General features: G+C 53.1%; 1 protein-coding gene across 3 annotated transcripts in view; it reads left to right on the forward strand.

The window, feature by feature from the left end:
- Positions 1-18,384, forward strand: part of TSPAN4 (tetraspanin 4) — a 658,755-nt gene that overhangs the window by 85,169 nt on the left and 555,202 nt on the right. The window contains exon 1 of one of the 3 annotated variants that reach the window (XM_084632558.1): positions 11,444-11,522. The exons of the other annotated variants lie outside the window; for them this stretch is intronic. The gene's annotated coding sequence lies outside the window, so the exon portion shown is untranslated. Of the gene's footprint in view, positions 1-11,443; positions 11,523-18,384 lie in introns of those variants that run through there. 3 annotated transcript variants of the gene reach the window in all.

The following is an 18,384-nucleotide window of genomic DNA, read 5'->3' on the forward strand; positions in this document are numbered from 1 at the left end:
ATATAGGACAATCTTGAATGGATGGAGGGTTTTCACTGTTCTGTTTGTAGATTGTCGTTTCTCATTTTTGTCCAGGGCAAGGAATCGAATTAAACTTTTGTCCCTTCCCCACAGAATTTTGCATTCATGACAACAGCACTTGCCTGCTGGTGCCCCCACCATAGGACAACATCTTTCTTTCTTTTTTTCTTTGTGTTTCTTTCCTAGGAACATCATGCCACAATACTGCATCAGATTCATGTCCTGATGTCAGTGTAGGACGTTGCCGCCACATGTCATGACACACACACATTGCTTGCTGACACAGTATCAGTATGCAGAGGCACAATAGTTGTGATGCTGCATAAGGAAGTCTATCATATGTTGTGGTATTGATTAACTTTCAGACTGGCTTGCAGGACACGGGGAAGCCCTGTGAAAATGGGGGCTGTCTATGAATTTTATATGTGGGAACGCCTCCCATCCTCTTCAACTCAGGCAGCCACTTCCATGCAGCCATCAGTCCTTGCTTTGTTTGGGAGCTCCTCCCATAAGATGGTAACGTGCTGCACTATTGAGTGGATCTCTTGGCTGTCACTTTTTTAATGCCCGTCATTGTTTGCTAATGCACCAAACCTGCAAGTTTCTATGCATGGTTGCCAGAGGCTCCCTGCCCAGAGGAGTTTGGAGGCATGAGGCCTAATTAAGGCATGTAATGGATGTAAAGAAAAGGAGGATTTGTGGCACCTTAGAGACTAACAAATGTATTTGAGCATAAACTTTTGTGAGCTACGGCTCACTTCATCGGATGCATGTAGCTCACGAAAGCTTATGCTCAAATAAATTTGTTAGTCTCTAAGGTGCCACAAGTCCTCCTTTTCTTTTTGCGGATATAGACTAACACGGCTGCTACTCTGAAAACTATAGAGTATGAGACAGAATCAGATACAGGTCTATCATGGCCACAGAACCAGTTACACAGAATGTGTGCGTTTTATGCCAGATGAATTTAAGAAAATCATAAGCTTCCCACATGCTTCCCAGTGATCCTATTTTGTTTCATGCTCGCAGCATGCACCCACTAACATAATGGCTGAAATTACTTTGGCCTTTGACAGGATTCAAGTTATTTTATTACTGTTGGAATCCTTCTGCTGTGCATGTGTTAATACCCATCAGCACAAAAGGTCCCATCTGAAAGGCTATTATTGCCATCATAAGGCCTGTATAGTCTGAGGCATGAACAGTTGTTATTATTCATGAGGTTTAGAATGCTTCTAACAGGAGGCATTCAGCATTTAAGTAGTAAACTACTCCCAATATGGTAAAAAAAAACAAAACAAAAAAAAAAACAACCCCCCAAACCTGTGAGGGAATTTACAAACAAAATATGCACAATGCAGCCACATTTCTTACAAGCCCCAGATGACCACATCCTCAAAATGCTTCTAAAAACACTGGCTGTTTACAGATGTTAAAGCACTTGCTTTGGAGAATCTGGATTCATGTTCAATATAATTTAATTAACTTTCAACCATCTTTTCCTCTATATGAAAGGGTGACCTTTATAAAATGCCAAAGGCACACCTTCAAGCCTGCTGCTTGCATATTTTTGTTTTAAAAAATGATTAAATACGTACAATGTATGATTTAAAGACTCTACAACTCAAGGGCTGATGCTGCATATAGCCATGCATGGGAAAACTCTCAGCAAATCCTCCAAAAATCATTCAATTAACCAAACTTGCAACAGGAGTTGGGGAGGATTTGGGAGGCGCGGCCTAGAGATTGATGGTGGTGGTGAGGGGGCTGGTCTGCATTTTTTGTTTGTATTACATTAGTTCCAAGAGGCCTTAACAGAGATCAGGGCCCCATTGTGCTAGGCACTGTACAAACACATAGTGAGAGACAGCCCCTGCTCCAAAGAGTTTATAATCCAACTAGACATACAAAGGAGAGGGGAGGGTAAATGGAGGCCTAGAGGGTATGTTTACACTGCAGCTGGGGGCAAGTCTCCCCGTGTGGGTAGACAGATCCCCTGGTAGTGGGGCTCAAGCTAGTGCACTAAAAATAGCTGTGTGGATGTTACAGCCCATCCCACTCCCGGGTCCAAGCTCAGGTGGCTAGCCCAAATTACCACCCCAGCCACGCTGCTATTCTTAGCGGGCTAGCTCAACCCTGCTAGTGGGAGTCTGTCTACCTGGGTTGGGCACTCACTCCCAGCTAAGGTGACCAGATGTCCTGATTTTATAGGGACAGTCCTGATGTTTGGGTCTTTTTCTTATATAGGCTCCTATTACCCCCCACCCCCGTCCCGCTTTTTCACATTTGTCATCTAATGTAGACCTATGCAGAGGGAAGAAGTGAATCCCTTCCCAGATCACAGCGCACGCCAGTGGCAGAGCTGGAAATAGAACCCATGGCTCTTGAGTTCCAGTCCTGCGTAGTGTCCACTAAACCTTGCTGCTGCTCATAGCTTCTTGATTACCAATGACTCCTATGAACAGCCTTCCCTATGCAGATTGTGTTTACTCCTGGTAGATTGTGTGACAAAGTTCCTGCTCTACCTTGGTGGGTCTTGCGCTTATTGGCAGATTTGCTCGCCTTGGAGCTTCACGGCAGCCCTCAGCTTGGCCGTTTTTCTGAATTCACAGTCCAGGTCTACTCTTCCTGTGTCTGACCGGGAGTTGGGAGGATTTGGGGGGAACCCGGCCCCGCCCTCTACTCCGGGTTCCAGCCCAGGGCCCTGTTGAATGCAGCTGTCTAGAGTGCCTCCTGGAACAGCTGTGCGACGGCTACAACTCCTTGGGCTACTTCCCCATGGCCTCCTCCCAACACCTTCTTTATCCTCGCCATAGGACCTTCGTCCTGGTGTCTGATAATGCTTGTACTCCTCAGTCCTCCAACAGTCTGTGTTTTCACTCTCAGCTCCTAGTGCCTCTTGCTTCCAGCTCCTCACACGCACACCACAAACTGAAGTGAGCTCCTTTTTAAAACCCAGGTGCCCTGATTAGCCTGCCTTAATTGATTCTAGCAGCTTCTTGATTGGCTGCAGGTGTTCTCTAATCAGCCTGTCTTAATTGTCTCCAGAAGGTTCCTGATTGTTCTGGAACATTCCCTGTTAGGAAACGGAACGTCTTTTGCTTGCTCCTCAGCTATCTGCTTTCTATTCTTTCCTAAAGCCCCCTGGCCCGGATTTTTCTTACTTTTTGCACCTGCCTTAGTCCCCCCCCGACCGGGCCAGACGCTTTTTTGTTTTTTCTTTTAATTTTTTGCGTTTTTTTCCGTCTACGTCCTTCGCCAGCTACCCCCCCCCACGCCTGCTTTCGGGCGCAGCTATTTGCCTCAGCTGAGCCCCCGGAGGAGGGGGGGGAAGATTGCCGATTTTGCTGTCCGGAGTGGGGAGTGGAAACCCCCAGACCCAGCCGTTTCGCCGGTAGCTCGGACCTTATAGCATTCTTAACATACCGGAGGACTTGGAACACAGCCAACACAGCCGGAGACGGAGATTCCATCGGACAGAAGAAATAATATAAATCATCGTGACGGAGGCCGTAAGACTGAGTAACTTTCTGAATTATGCTCTCGTGGGGGGGAGTTTGACTGTGATTACTTGCGTTTGTGGCGGCACAGGGGGTGTGGCGTGGAGACCCCCACCCCCGATCCATCGGTGCCCCTACCCCCCCCCCATCGTTATTACAACTGTCACGGCCCCCCCGCAGTCTGTCCCTGCTGGCAATCTGCCATCTCCCTTCGGATCCAGCTGTTTGCTTTGAACTTTGCCTTCCGGACCGGACCTAACAACCGACCAACCGAGACTCTTTGGACAAACGTGTGTGGGTCTGCACCCCCCCCCCCGGATTGCTTATCCCACAGTTTGCCCCTTTTACTGGACCCCGATTTTGTTCCCCCCCTCCTCCCAGACCCCCTCCCTCGGCATTTTTTCCCTTCCCGTCCGCAGCCAGCGGAGGGAGGGGCTATTCTGCCTCCCCCTCCCTCCTTCCGGTGTCTCCCTGTCTCTCCCTGCTCACAATGGCGGGGAACGAGAGGGGTGAGACTGCTTCAATAAAATTAGTTGTCCCTTCCCCACCACCACCCCAGCCCAATCCCCAAGGTCCCCCCCCTACTACTATTGTTAAGGTACTTGCCACCCCCCCTGCTGGGGCACCGGTAGCAGGAGGCACCAGGGTGATTGCTGCTGCTGCTGCTGCACCCATCACCCCCCCAGATTCTAGGAAACCCCCCCCGGTTCGCAAGAAGGGCCAGGGCGGGTGGAAGGGAAAGGGCCCCGCTAAAACCACTGAGCCCTCCATGGCGGGAGCTGCCCCCACCGCTGCGGCCTCGTCATCAACCGTGGCGCCCCTCCCAGTGTTTCCCTCCACCAGCTCTGCGATTGTCCCTCCCCCGGCCCCCAGGACGTATGCCCGGGCGGCAGCGGGCTCCCCGCTGCCTGCCGCCTCGTCATCTCGCCCCCCCCCCCGCCTCTGCCACCATCACCAGCGGCCGAGGCCCTTTCCCCGCCTTGACCAGGAAGCACGGCGTCCGTTGCCTCCTGGTGCCCGCCTCGCCCCACGTGGAGACATACGTGCAGGCGTTGGCGAAGGTGGTGGGACCCACGGCTATTGTGGCGGCCTCCAAGATGTATGGGAAGGTCGTTTTCTTCTTAGCCTCGGAAGATGCCGCCCAGGAGGTGGTGGAGAGGGGCCTGACGGTAGGGGGGGTGTTTGTCCCCCTAGAACCGTTAGAAGACCTGGGCGTTCGCCTTGTCCTTACCTCCGTTCCTCCCTTCTTACCCAATGCTGCCCTGTTACCCGCTCTTTCCACCCTGGGGAAACTTGTTTCTGTCATCAGCCCTCTCCCGTTGGGCTGCAAGGACCCCACCCTCCGTCACATTTTTTCGTTCCGCCGGCAAGTGCAGCTTCTACCACCGGCAGGGGCGCGTGACGGAGAGGCGCTTGAGGGGTCCTTTCTAGTCCCCTACGAGGGAGCCCGCTATCGGGTCTTTTATTCTACCGGAGAGGCCCGGTGCTACCTCTGCCGCTCAGCGGGGCATGTCCGCAGAGACTGCCCTTTGGCTCGGGGGGGAGGGGCACCCGAAACCCCCGAGACCCGGCAGGACATCGGCCCCGTCGCTGCCGACGCCCCTGGCTGCCCAGTACCTGAAACCAACCCTCCTCCTACTCGACCCATCGCTGCTCCCGTCCGGGCCCAAGAGATACCTTCCCTACAATGTTCGGGCGAGCAAGGGGTTTCCACCCTTGCTAGTACCACCCCAATAGAGCCCATGGAGGAGGGTGTGGCAAGGATGTTATCGGGTATAAGAGAGGGCCCTCCCCAAGGAGAAGCCCCCGCCCCTCATGTTGCCCCACCGCTACCTCCCCGAACCCCTAAACCATCGCCTCCGCCCCCCGCCACGACCCCTGCTAACCAACCCCCAGATGATGCTATGGAGGGCTGGACCCTAGTCCAGGGGAAGCGAGGCAAGCGGAAGGCTCGAGCTCCGCTGCATCCACCCGACGCGGAAGCCCCCCGGAAGACCAGGAAAGGAGGCACTGCTATCGAGCCTCCCGCCACGGCCGCGAGCGAGATCCATCTGCCGGTGTCGGGAGGGGAAGATGGACTGGCATTGGAGGGCAGAATCCCCCCTCCACGGGAAACCCTCCCCTCCGAGACTTCTGAGGACACCCCTTCTGCCTGGACGCTACCCGAACCCCCCGCAGACCCCGAGGCGGCCGTTGAGGTGGGCCCTAGAAGAGAGGCCCCCGGGGTGGCAGGAGTTGGCCTCTCCTCCGTGTATGCGGAGATTGAGGCCCTGGATTTGACCCCGGTCACCCAGGGAGGGGATGATTTGCTGCCGGCTGGCCTCGAGCTGGGCAGCCTTACCCCAGCCTCCCTTTCCCCATGCTCCCTCCCCCTTTTTGCCTTTCCGGGTGAGCACCCTGCAGAAGGCGGTCCACCACCTGATGCCGTGACCGCTAAAATCACCATGGAGCCAGCACCTAGCATTCTTGGGAGCCCCTCCCCTTCCCCCTTAACCCTTGATTTTGCTCAGGAGGCACTTTCCTTTAGCTGCTCGCCTCCTGCACCCCAGAGCCTTACCCCTGCCCCTGCCCCCACCCCTGCCCCTGCCCAAGGTCCCTCCTCCTGCAATGTTAATGCCGCCCCTGGGGTTATTTCCTTTCCGCCTTTTGCAGACTCCCCCCAGGGAGCAGTCTTTGCACTTTCTAGTCGCGACCCGTTGGGAGTGGCAATTTTTCCCCTGCCATCCCCCTCCACCCCAAGGCGTGAAATGAATTTAATAACCCCAGCCTGTCAGACGCCCCGTCGGTGGTCCGCACCCTGTCTACCTGCCTTAGCGGACCACGAGGCTGTATTAAGAGGCCCATTAGGGAATACCTCGGGAATTGTAACCCCACCCCCCCATGAGCTGCGGCATGCGCTACGGAAGTTCCTAGAGCACTCCCGTGGCGCCCGCAATAGGGCACAGCTGGCTCTTCGGCTATGGGGGGACTTTGATCAACTCCTCCAGGCCACAAAGGCCCTTATGAAGGAGGGCAGGGGGCAAGGAAAGCGCGGTGCTGCGGCCTACGAGCGAGCCCGCAGCTTCCGAAGCGATCTACTCACCCACGGAATGGGTCATGGGTTGCTGCGCAACCCGCCGGGGGCCCTGAACCCCCCCGCCAATACAAGACCCCCACCCCCCCAGCCCTCCGTATGATGCCTCTTATTATTGCGACCCTGAATACCAGGGGCTGTAGGATGACTCTCCGCAGATCCCAGGTGCTCTCTTACCTTCGGGAGGGGAGGTACTCTGTAGTTTTCCTGCAGGAGACCCATACAGACCCGGCCGCCGAGGACAGGTGGCGGCTGGAGTGGGGGGACGGGGTATACTTTAGCCACTTTGCGACCTGGCAGGCTGGAGTGGCAACCCTATTCTCCCCCAACCTACGGCCTGAGGTGCTAGGGGTCAATGAGGCTGTGCCGGGCCACGTGCTGCACCTTCGAGTCCGTATGGAGGGGCTCGTGGTTAATTTTGTTAACATCTATGCCCCGCAAATGAGCTCCAGGCGGCCACAATTTTATCAGCAGGTGTCCGACTTTCTCGGCACCCTGGATTCGCACGAGTGCCTGGTCCTGGGAGGGGACTTTAACACCACCCTCGAGGAACGGGACCGCTCAGGGGCCGAACCGAGTCCGGCCGCTGCGAATATTCTCCAAGGGATAGTTGACCATCATTCCCTAGTGGACGTCTGGCGTGACCATCACCCAGATGACACCTCCACGTTTACCTTTGTCCGGGTGGAGGCCCATCGGTCACACCACTCTCGGTTGGACCGTATTTACTTATCCCGTTTCCATCTTTCACAGGCCCACTCCTCCGCCATTCGGCCGGCCCCATTCTCCGATCATCATTTAGTCGCTGTAACGGTTTCCCTCCGTGCAGAGAGACCGGGGCCGGCCTATTGGCACTTTAATAACAGCCTGTTGGAGGACGAGAGCTTTGTGATGTCCTTCCGGGAGTTTTGGTTGGCCTGGCGAGAGCAGTGGCGTGCCTTTCCCTCGGTGCGGCGATGGTGGGATCTCGGGAAGGTGCGCGCCAAGCTCTTCTGCCGTGACTACACTCGGGGCACCAGCCGACGGCGAAATGCGGCAATAGAGCAGCTGGAACGGGAGGTCTTAGAGATGGAGAGGCGCCTGGCCGCCGATCCCGAAGACCCGTCCCTCTGCGGAGCGTGCCGGGAGAAGCGGGAGGAGCTCCGGGCCCTTGAGGACCACCGGGCCCGAGGTGCCTTTGTTCGATCCCGCATCCGCCTCCTTCGGGAGATGGACCGCGGCTCCCGCTTCTTCTATGCCCTGGAGAAAACGAGGGGGGCCAAGAAACACGTCACCTGCCTTCTTGCGGAAGACGGCACCCCCCTCACGGGTCCGGAGGAGATGTGTGGGAGGGCCCGTGACTTCTACACAAGCCTTTTCTCCCCGGACCCGACCGATCCTGACGCTTGCGAGGTGCTCTGGGAGGAACTCCCCACGGTCAGCGTGGGCGACCGAGACCGACTAGAGCTGCCTCTCACCCTGGCCGAGTTCTCGGAAGCCCTCCGTCGCATGCCCACCAATAAATCTCCGGGCATGGACGGGCTGACCGTGGAGTTTTACCGCGCGTTCTGGGACATTCTCGGCCCAGACCTAGTCACCGTCTGGGCTGAGTCCTTGCAGAGCGGGGTCCTCCCTCTGTCATGCAGGCGAGCGGTGCTCGCTTTGCTGCCGAAGAGGGGGGACCTCCGCGATCTACGAAACTGGCGTCCCGTCTCACTCCTTAGCACGGATTACAAAATCGTAGCGAAAGCAATCTCGCTGCGGCTGGGGTCCGTGATGGCGGACGTGGTCCACCCAGACCAGACCTATACTGTCCCGGGTCGCAGCATTTTCGACAACCTCTTTCTCGTCCGAGACCTTTTGGAACTCGGGCGGAGAGATGGTCTATCGTTCGCCCTCCTGTCTCTTGATCAGGAGAAGGCGTTTGATAGAGTAGACCATGGGTACCTCCTGAGCACTCTGCAGGCGTTTGGATTTGGACCTCAGTTTGTGCGTTTTCTCCGGGTGCTGTATGCCTCCGCGGGGTGTTTGGTTAGGCTCAACTGGACCCTGACTGAACCGGTCAGCTTCGGGCGAGGAGTGCGGCAAGGGTGCCCCCTCTCGGGCCAGTTGTATGCTCTGGCGATCGAGCCTTTCCTCTGTCTCCTCCGTAGGAGGATGACAGGGTTGGTGCTGCGGGAGCCGGAGCTGCGGCTGGTCCTGTCGGCGTACGCCGATGACGTACTTCTCGTGGTCCAGGACCCGGGCGACTTGGCGCGAGTAGAGGCATGCCAAGCCATCTATTCGGCAGCCTCCTCCGCCCGAGTCAACTGGGTCAAGAGCTCTGGCTTGGCGGTGGGGGACTGGCGGCAGGTGAGCTCCCTCCCACCCGCACTTCAGACCATCCGGTGGAGTGCGGGTCCACTGCTCTATCTCGGCGTTTACCTTTCCGCCACGCATCCTTCCCTGCCGGAGAACTGGCAAAATTTAGAGGGCGGGGTGATAGAGCGGATTCGGAGATGGACGAGGCTTCTTCGATGTCTCTCCCTCCGAGGGAGAGCACTGGTGCTTAACCAACTAGTCCTGTCCACGCTCTGGTACCGGCTCAACACCCTAGCCCCGGCCCCGGGTTTCCTGACCCATCTCCGGAGATTGATTCTAGAGTTCTTTTGGTCAGGAATGCACTGGGCCCCTGTTGGAGTTCTTCATCTACCCCTGAAGGAAGGAGGGCAGGGCCTGAAGTGTCTGTACACTCAGGTCCGCGTCTTCCGCCTCCAGGCCCTGCAGAGGCTCTTTTATAGTGCAAGTAGTTCGGCGTGGAGCATACTGGCGCACGCCTTCCTGCGCCGTTTCCAAGGGTTTCGATATGACCGGCAGCTCTTTTATCTTTCTTCGAGGGGTTTTCCGCGAGACCTCTCCGGGCTGCCGGTCTTCTACCAGGACCTCCTCCGGACCTGGAAATTGTTTCTAACAACCAGGTCCGTGGCGGCCACCGTGGGGGCAGATCTCCTCACGGAGCCCCTGCTACACAACCCCCAGCTCCGTGTGCAGGTGGCGGAGTCCCGCTCGGTGCGCCAGAGGTTGGTCCTGGCGGAAGTTACGAGGGTCGGAGACCTCCTGGACTACGACCGGAGAGACTGGCTGGATCCCCTGATGCTCGCTCGGCGCATGGGGCTCTCCAGCCTCCGTACCCCCCGGCGCGTACTTCAGGAGGTGAAGGCCGCCTTGACCCCCGCTGCTCGGGCTTATGTTAGCCGAGCCTTGTGCGAGGGCACACCCCGCCCATCCCTTACCCCAGGCCCGCCGGACCTTTCCATCGGGCCCCCACCCCATAGATCCCAACACACCCCTCACCCTTTCACTGCAAGCCGGCTGCACGAACTGCAGCCGGTTAGCTTTCAAATTGCTTCACGGAAATATTTATATACACTTACGCTTCACACCCTTCACGCCCACACCCTGGTGTCCCGCCCCGATACAAAGTGGCGGGATCTCCTGCCACCTTTGGAGGGTGAGCAACCTCGGTGGGCCAGCCTGTATTCCACCCTGGTCCCAAGGCCCGTCGGGGACATCAGTTGGCGGCTCCTTCACGGAGCTGTGAGCACGGGCGTGTTTTTGACACGGTTTACCCCCATTCCGGACACTTGTCCTTTTTGTAATGTGAGGGAAGCCCTGGTGCACGTGTATTTAGAGTGCGCCAGATTGCAGCCCCTTTTCCGGCTCCTCACAAATATTTTATTACGCTTCTGGCTTCATTTTTCCCCCCACCTTTTTATCTATACACTTCCCATTCGTGGCCCCACAAAGTCGCGGGATCTTCTGGTCAACCTCCTCCTAGCTTTGGCTAAAACAGCCATTTACAAAACCAGAGAGAGGAGGTTGGCCCATGAAACGTCCTGCGATTGTGGGGCCGTTTTCCGCTCCTCAGTACACTCACGTATCCGAGCGGAGTTCCTCTGGGCGGCGTCCACCGACTCCCTTGAAGCTTTCGAGGAGCGGTGGGCGCTGTCTGGGGTTCTCTGCTCGGTGACCCCGTCCGGTTCCCTCCGTCTGACCCTTTGATTGAGGGGAAGAGCGAGAGACGCCAGCCCCAGCCATTGCCGCTGTGGATACCATCTTTCCTGTCATCTAGGAGGGGTCCTATAATACATGGGTGTCTACCCCCCCCCTCCCTAAACCGCCCACCCCGCAGCCGTGCCCATCTTACCGGGCACTCTCAGGAGAGGGAGGATCGGTGACACTGGGCGCGGCACTGGGTAACTCGAGGGGGTGGAAGACCACGAGTGTCGAGGAAGCCCCCCCGCTCTAGGCCACCAGGTAACTCAGGAGGGTGGAAGACCACGAGTGTCGAGGAAGCCCCCCCGCTCTGGGCCCAGGCTAGCCTGAACACTTCTCCCTCCTGAAAGCTGCTGTGTTATACCTTCTGATTGCGTTGTTTTGTTGCATAGTTGTTTTGTTTTCTTTGGTAATTCTGTAAGCGTTACCAATAAACTTTCTTTTTGTTTCAAAAAAAAAAAAAAAAAAAACCTTCCCTGTTAGGAAACGGAACGTCTTTTGCTTGCTCCTCAGCTATCTGCTTTCTATTCTTTCCTAAAGCCCCCTGGCCCGGATTTTTCTTACTTTTTGCACCTGCCATAGTCCCCCCCCCGACCGGGCCAGACACTTTTTTGTTTTTTCTTTTCATTTTTTGTGTTTTTTTTCCGTCTACGTCCTTCGCCGGCCATCCCCCCCCACGCCTGCTTTCGGGCGCAGCTATTTGCCTCAGCTGAGCCCCCGGAGGAGGGGGGGGAAGATTGCCGATTTTGCTGTCCGGAGGGGGGAGTGGAAACCCCCAGACCCAGCCGTTTTGCCAGCAGCTCGGACCTTACAACATTCTTAACATACCGGAGGACTTGGAACACAGCCAACACAGCCGGAGACGGAGATTTCATCAGACAGAAGAAATAATATAAATCATTGTGACGAAGGCCGTAAGATTGAGTAACTTTCTGAATTATACTCTCGTGGGGGGGAGTTTGACTGTGACTACTTGCGTTTGTGGCGGCACAGGGGGTGTGGCGTGGAGACCCCCACCCCCGATCCATCGGTGCCCCTACCCCCCCATCGTTATTACAACTGTTACGGCCCCCCCGCAGTCTGTCCCTGCTGGCAATCTGCCATCTCCCTTCGGATCCAGCTGTTTGCTTTGAACTTTGCCTTCCGGACCGGACCTAACAACCGACCAACCGAGACTCTTTGGACAAACGTGTGTGGGTCTGCACCCCCCCCCCCCGGATTGCTTATCCCACAACTTGCCCCTTTTACTGGACCCCGATTTTGTTCCCCCCCTCCTCCCAGCCCCCCTCCCTCGGCATTTTTTCCCTTCCCGTCCGCAGCCAGCGGAAGGAGGGGCTATTCCGCCTTCTCCCCTCCCCCCTTCTCCTTCCGGTGTCTCCCTGTCTCTCCCTGCTCACAATGGCGGGGAACGAGAGGGGCGAGACTGCTTTAATAAAATTAGTTGTCCCTTCCCCACCACCACCCCTGCCCAACCCCCAAGGTCCCCCCCACTACTATTGTTAAGGTACTTGCCACCCCCCCTGCTGGGGCACCGGTAGCAGGAGGCACCAGGGTGATTGCTGCTGCTGCACCCACCCCCCCCCCCCCCAGATTCTAGGAAACCCCCCCCGGTTCACCAGAAGGGCCAGGGCGGGTGGAAAGGAAAGGGCCCCGCTAAAACCACTGAGCCCTCCATGGCAGGGGCTGCCCCCACCGCTGCGGCCTCGTCATCAACCGTGGCGCCCCTCCCAGCGTTTCCCTCCACCAGCTCTGCGATTGTCCCTCCCCCGGCCCCCAGGACGTATGCCCGGGCGGCAGCGGGCTCCCCGCTGCCTGCCGCCTCGTCATCTCGCCCCCCCCCGCCTCCGCCACCATCACCAGCGGCTGAGGCCCTTTCCCCGCCTTGACCAGGCAGCACGGCGTCCGTTGCCTCCTGGTGCCCGCCTCGCCCCACGTGGAGACATACGTGCAGGCGTTGGCGAAGGTGGTAGGACCCACGGCTATTGTGGCGGCCTCCAAGATGTATGGGAAGGTTGTTTTCTTCTTAGCCTCGGAGGATGCCGCCCAGGAGGCGGTGGAGAGGGGCCTGACGATAGGGGGGGTGTTTGTCCCCCTAGAATTGTTAGAAGACCTGGGCGTTCGCCTCGTCCTTACCTCCGTTCCTCCCTTCTTACCCAATGCTGCCCTGTTACCCGCTCTTTCCACCCTGGGGAAACTTGTTTCTGTCATCAGCCCTCTCCCGTTGGGCTGCAAGGACCCCACCCTCCGTCACATTTTTTCGTTCCGCCGGCAAGTGCAGCTTCTACCACCGGCAGGGGCGCGTGACGGAGAGGCACTTGAGGGGTCCTTTCTAGTCCCCTACGAGGGAGCCCGCTATCGGGTCTTTTATTCTACCGGAGAGGCCCGGTGCTACCTCTGCCGCTCAGCGGGGCACGTCCGCAGAGACTGCCCTTTGGCTCGGGGGGGAGGGGCACCCGAAACCCCCGAGACCCGGCAGGACATCGGCCCCGTCGCTGCCGACGCCCCTGGCTGCCCAGTACCAGAAACCAACCCTCCTCCTACTCGACCCATCGCTGCTCCCGTCCGGGCCCAAGAGATACCTTCCCTACAATGCCCGGGCGAGCAAGGGGTTTCCACCCTTGCTAGTACCAACCCAATAGAGCCCATGGAGGAGGGTGTGGCAAGGATATTATCGGGTACAAGAGAGGGCCCTCCCCAAGGAGAAGCCCCCACCCCTCACGTTGCCCCACCGCTACCTCCCCGAACCCCTAAACCGTCGCCTCCGCCCCCCGACACGACCCCTGCTAACCAGCCCCCAGATGATGCTATGGAGGGCTGGACCCTAGTCCAGGGGAAGCGAGGCAAGCGGAAGGCTCGAGCTCCGCTGCATCCACCCGACTGTAAATGCTACTGTAAATAAATCTGATATTTCCAGAGAGACATCTTTTTTGCTGTCTGCATCCCCAATAGCTGTAAATAACTTCCATTGGAGAATACTGATTGCAGTGCCAGTATGAAAGTTGTGCACTAATTTAGTCTCGAAATCAAACTCTTTCAGTCACATATGATTTGCACAGATTGCTCCCCTTTAAGGTGCCAGTTGATGTACTGGGATACCACTGAGCCCTCCTGTTCCGCCAGCCTGGGCCCCCTTTACCCTGTTTTGCTAAGCCAGGCTCTTAAGCCTCCTCTAGTGCACGCAGAGTCAGGGCCACACCCAGCTGCAAAAAGACACCAACACTGAGATCAGCTCTGGGAAGACTCCTCTTAAGGAATGTGCCCCAGCACTTAGGTGCCCACCTCCCTTGGAGTGCAGACCCAAAGGTATATTGTCTTGCGCTGTATAGAAAAATCTATACAGCACAAACTCCATAAAAATTCTCCCTCTCCCTCAATGTGAAGAGAGATATGCACACCCCACCCCAGATATGGATTGCACAAACTGGGTTATGTTATAAACAAGAAATAAGTTTATTAACTATAAAAGACAGATTTTAACGGATTATAAGGGATAGCAAACTGAACAAAGCAGATTACTAAGCATATGAAACAAAACACACAAACTAAGCTTGATTCACTAACGAAACAGGTTACAAAATGTAATTTCTCACCCTAAATATTGAATTAGGCAGGATGCAGAGTTTCTGTAGCTTAGAGTTCCAGTTATCTCTTCTTATGGACTGGACCCCTCTCTCAATCTGGACTCACCCCTGCCTTTCCCCTCAGGAACTTTCAGCAGTCTTTCTTCTTGGGTAGGCAGTGGAGGAGAGTCCAGATCAACCTCCTCCTCAGCCCTTAAAAAGGATTTACCTAAGGTGGGAATCCTTTGTTTGATCCCCATCTCCCTACAGTGGCAAAGGGGGGACACCAGCAGTGTCCAAGGGGGTATTTTCCATCAGGTGACATTATCACCTTACCTTGTAGTGTCAATACAGCATCCCAGGAAGGTGGGAGATTTGTATCTTCAGAGTTCTATTGCCCTTCTTAAATGGGTCATTCAGGAGGATTGCCTACTATCTGGAGGGCATTTCCCTCCACCCCACTGCACACACAGTTGTAATTGTTACATAGTCAATATTCCTAACTTTAGATACAGAAATGATACATGCATACAAATTGGATAATCTAATTTAGTAAATAATAACCTTTCCAGTGATATCTTACATGAGCCATCTTGCATAAAGTATATCTTAGTTATGCCATATTTGTATCATAACCATATTTCTGTGAAGAATATGGGGTATAACGTGTCACTGTTCTTTTAGGATGGGGAGGTAGAATCTATCTGGTTGCTGGGAAAATAGCAATGAGCAAGATGCAGGTAAAGCACTGTGAATAGTTTCAAGTAGTAGAAGTAAGTAATTTCCTCCCCTACAAAAAAGGTGCAGGTTCAGAATATTTTATGTATAGTTGGGACTGCTCTTTTTAGGACCTGATTCAAAGCCCACTGACTTCAAAGGGCTTTGTATCAGAGCCATAGAGTATGGTAGTAAACATAGAAGGAAAACCACAGGGTAAACAATATATATATTGGAAGTTGGTTTGATCACTGGGAACTTGTCTGTTGCATTAGGGAAGCCACATCTTGTCTCCAAAGCAGCCCCACAGCTGAGCTGCCTTCCTCATTACTGAATACCAAATGATTTTCTTTCTCCTCCAGTAAATGAATGGGTATAATGTCACCCCACTAAGACTGTTGAGGGAATTTTAACAAAGGTATTGTGTGTGTGTGTGTAAAATAACTAACTGTATAAAGTGATTTTTTTAAATTTTAAATGGAGTTAAGGACTAAGATGTCAAACAGAGGTTGTGTAGATAAATCTACTTTAGAAAGATAATCCACCAATTCACTTTTGTTTCGCAAAACCAGCAATGATGTTACTTTGTTTTCCTAGGCATGGTTGTTTTTTTTTCCCCTTTCTTTTTGCACTTCATATGGCTTGAGGGGTATAAGAAGAAACAGCTGTTTGACCTATGCTGCGAAACCCTGCAAATGATAAAATGATTGCTAGGAAATAATTGCCATTGAAATTTGTACCATTAGTTATAGTGTTCCTGACATTTTCTCCATCATATCTTACAAGCCTTTCTTGTAGGAATGAAATTAAACTGAGTCTGCTAATAGTAAAAAGTAATGCATTCCTTGTCCAGAACATACACTAGATAATTAAAGGAGGAGGAGCCTTTTCATGGGGACTGAATTCAGTGACACTTGAATTTTTATTTTCAAAAAAGGCTTCTTTCTCTTTCTGAGCAGACAATACCATAAGTGTCTCCCTCAGTTTTGCCAATACTACACGCCAATTCTGATTCACATGATCCTTTGTTCTTTCAGCACTTGGCCTCCTTGAGCAAAAAGAATGTTACTTGTGCCAGATTTCAGTGAAGTTAAAGGGCCTGAGCCAAAGCTCATTGGAATGGAATCTTTCCATTGACTTCAGTGGCTTTGGTCTGTGATGACATGGAGGTCACCCAGGTGTGCCCCCTTTTGGTCAGGCATGGCGCCATAGGTAAGCTTTACTTTCCATCACCTGGGTTATAAAAAAGTCTAGACAGATCTATTTTTTTTTAATCTAAAGCCCTCACTCTTTTTTCCCAAAGGTCTCATTTATTAATGACAGCCATAAGCATAAGAAGGACCTTACTCAGATATACCTAGGACATTTGTCTTCTCTGGTTCCTTCCTTCTTCCATATGTGTGGAAACAGCCTTTGTTTCTGGAACCCTCCCCAGTGCCTTTTCCGGTTTATTCCTTTTCAGTCCTTCCTTAAGCAGGAGTCCCAGCTCTCCTTCTTGGAAATGGACTGTATTAATTAGTCCTTCGCTTCCTTCTTACGCACGACCCCTCAGCTCTCCTCTCTGGAGCTGAATAATGGATTAGCCTCCTTTGGCTGACCCCTTTTCCTTAATCAGGCTGCTCAGCAGGCTAGCCTTGCCCTGCTGATGTCTTCTGGTGTCTGCCTTGCTTTGAGGGAAGAGGCAGTATTTATGCTGGTCCCCTTCTCCGAGCTCATCCCCAGTTATGTGAGGGAGGGGCCCTGCCCCATCCTTTCTGCATTGCACCTGGCCCTTTGCCCTTAAAAAAAAACAGTAACAGGATTCTCCCCCTCCCGCCCGAACACATTTTTCTACTGAGACCACTACCTCTCTCCTCAGTATCTCCCAGGTCTGTATATAAAACCTTTCAGACTCTGAAAGAGCAATGGCACATGACTGGGCAGGCTGACCAAGAGGCCCCACTACCCTTCAGGAGCAGACTACCCCCGGCGCAGAATGAGGCCCTAAATTGGGAGTAGGAGGAAGCTATCAAACTCATTTTTTGTGTGTGTTGCAGAAGGTGGGATTTGAACCCCTAACTCCTGCTATAAAAGGGTTTTGGACTATGCCATTGCATCATCTGGCCTTACTACCTCCTAACTACATATGTCTTATTGTTAACTAAATCAATAAACTGTCTTATACTTATTAGGACATGTGGCAGTTCCTCAGCATGGCAAGAATTACATGTAGCTATTATGGAGGCAGAGGGTGTAAATCTGATGGGAAGGGGAAGGTAATAAATGTAAGACAGTGGTGTGAGGGCTGTGAGTATGAGCGTCTGAGAGGCAGGGAAAGGTATATAAGGAGGTTGATTGTATCCTTTAAGTGACCTGGGGAGTCCTGGATGTACCATAAGGCAGTATTATCAGATCAGAGCCCTGGGAGTAACTCAATCAGAGCTTATATGGAGAAAAGCCCCTGTACCTTAAGTTGCAGCTGTGTCCTCCACCTCTCACCAGATTTGTGGTGATCCTACATCCTGTTTCGGTACTGTCATTTTGCATCTCTTTATTCTCTTGCCTTCTACTGTGTGTGGTTTTATTGCTTTGTTGTGAGATACAATTGCAAACCAAATACCTAAATCATGATCCATTCAGGCAGCTGCACAGTTGTCCTGTTGTTGTTCTTTATGCTGCATTGTGTCTTAAAGCAATTGGGAAGCATGTGGTACTTATTTAATATTTCTTCATTGGTCAACTACAGTCATGACTCTTTCATGGGCCTGCGGTGATGAAACTTATCACAATATCAGCGGTTGCCAAAGCTGACCTCTTTGCTGAGTGGGAATCGGCCAGCTTTTCCTTCTTTGCAATTGCAAACATCAGTCCCAGTGACTTGAGAGAACAGTGCAGCACACTGTAATTTGGGATGCTTAGGGTTGATTCTTGTTTCCACTCTTAATGTCACTGCTGGGAATGTTGCAGAATACTGGAGGCAGTGTGCATTTAACCCCTGGGGAAGTGGAGGTTGTCTATACCTTGTTACAGGAGATGAATGCCTGATTTTAAAAAGTAGCAATGACTGAGTCTTAAAGGAGCGTCGTTCTTCCTTCCCTGCAGTAAAAGGCTGATGCCTGCAATGTGGAGCAGGGGGGATTGATTTAAATCTGACTCTAATTATGATTTAAATCAGTAGGCAGGAAACTTTGATTTAAATCATCTACTTTAATCTTGTTTTGCTTTTGTACTTTAGTTGTATTCCTAAAGAGGGGTTCATTCTCATTGGTTGGTATAACCATTCAAACACACCAATTTTCAGCTATATATAGCCTTTATAGTAAATTTGTTACTTTTTTGTTAACCAGGCGGATACACCATATCTACACACACTGACTTATTTAAGCAATTATATAATTAACATACATTTATTTTTCATTTGATGAATGATTAATTTCTTATTTACTGAGTGATAACTTTTTTCCTCGTGATCTGTGATGAACTGTGTTTGGATGAAAATGGGAATTCAATTAAAAAGCAC

This window comes from Lepidochelys olivacea (genome assembly GCF_965140295.1).
Source record: "Lepidochelys olivacea isolate rLepOli2 genome assembly, chromosome: 6".
Lineage (NCBI taxonomy): Eukaryota > Metazoa > Chordata > Testudines > Cheloniidae > Lepidochelys > Lepidochelys olivacea.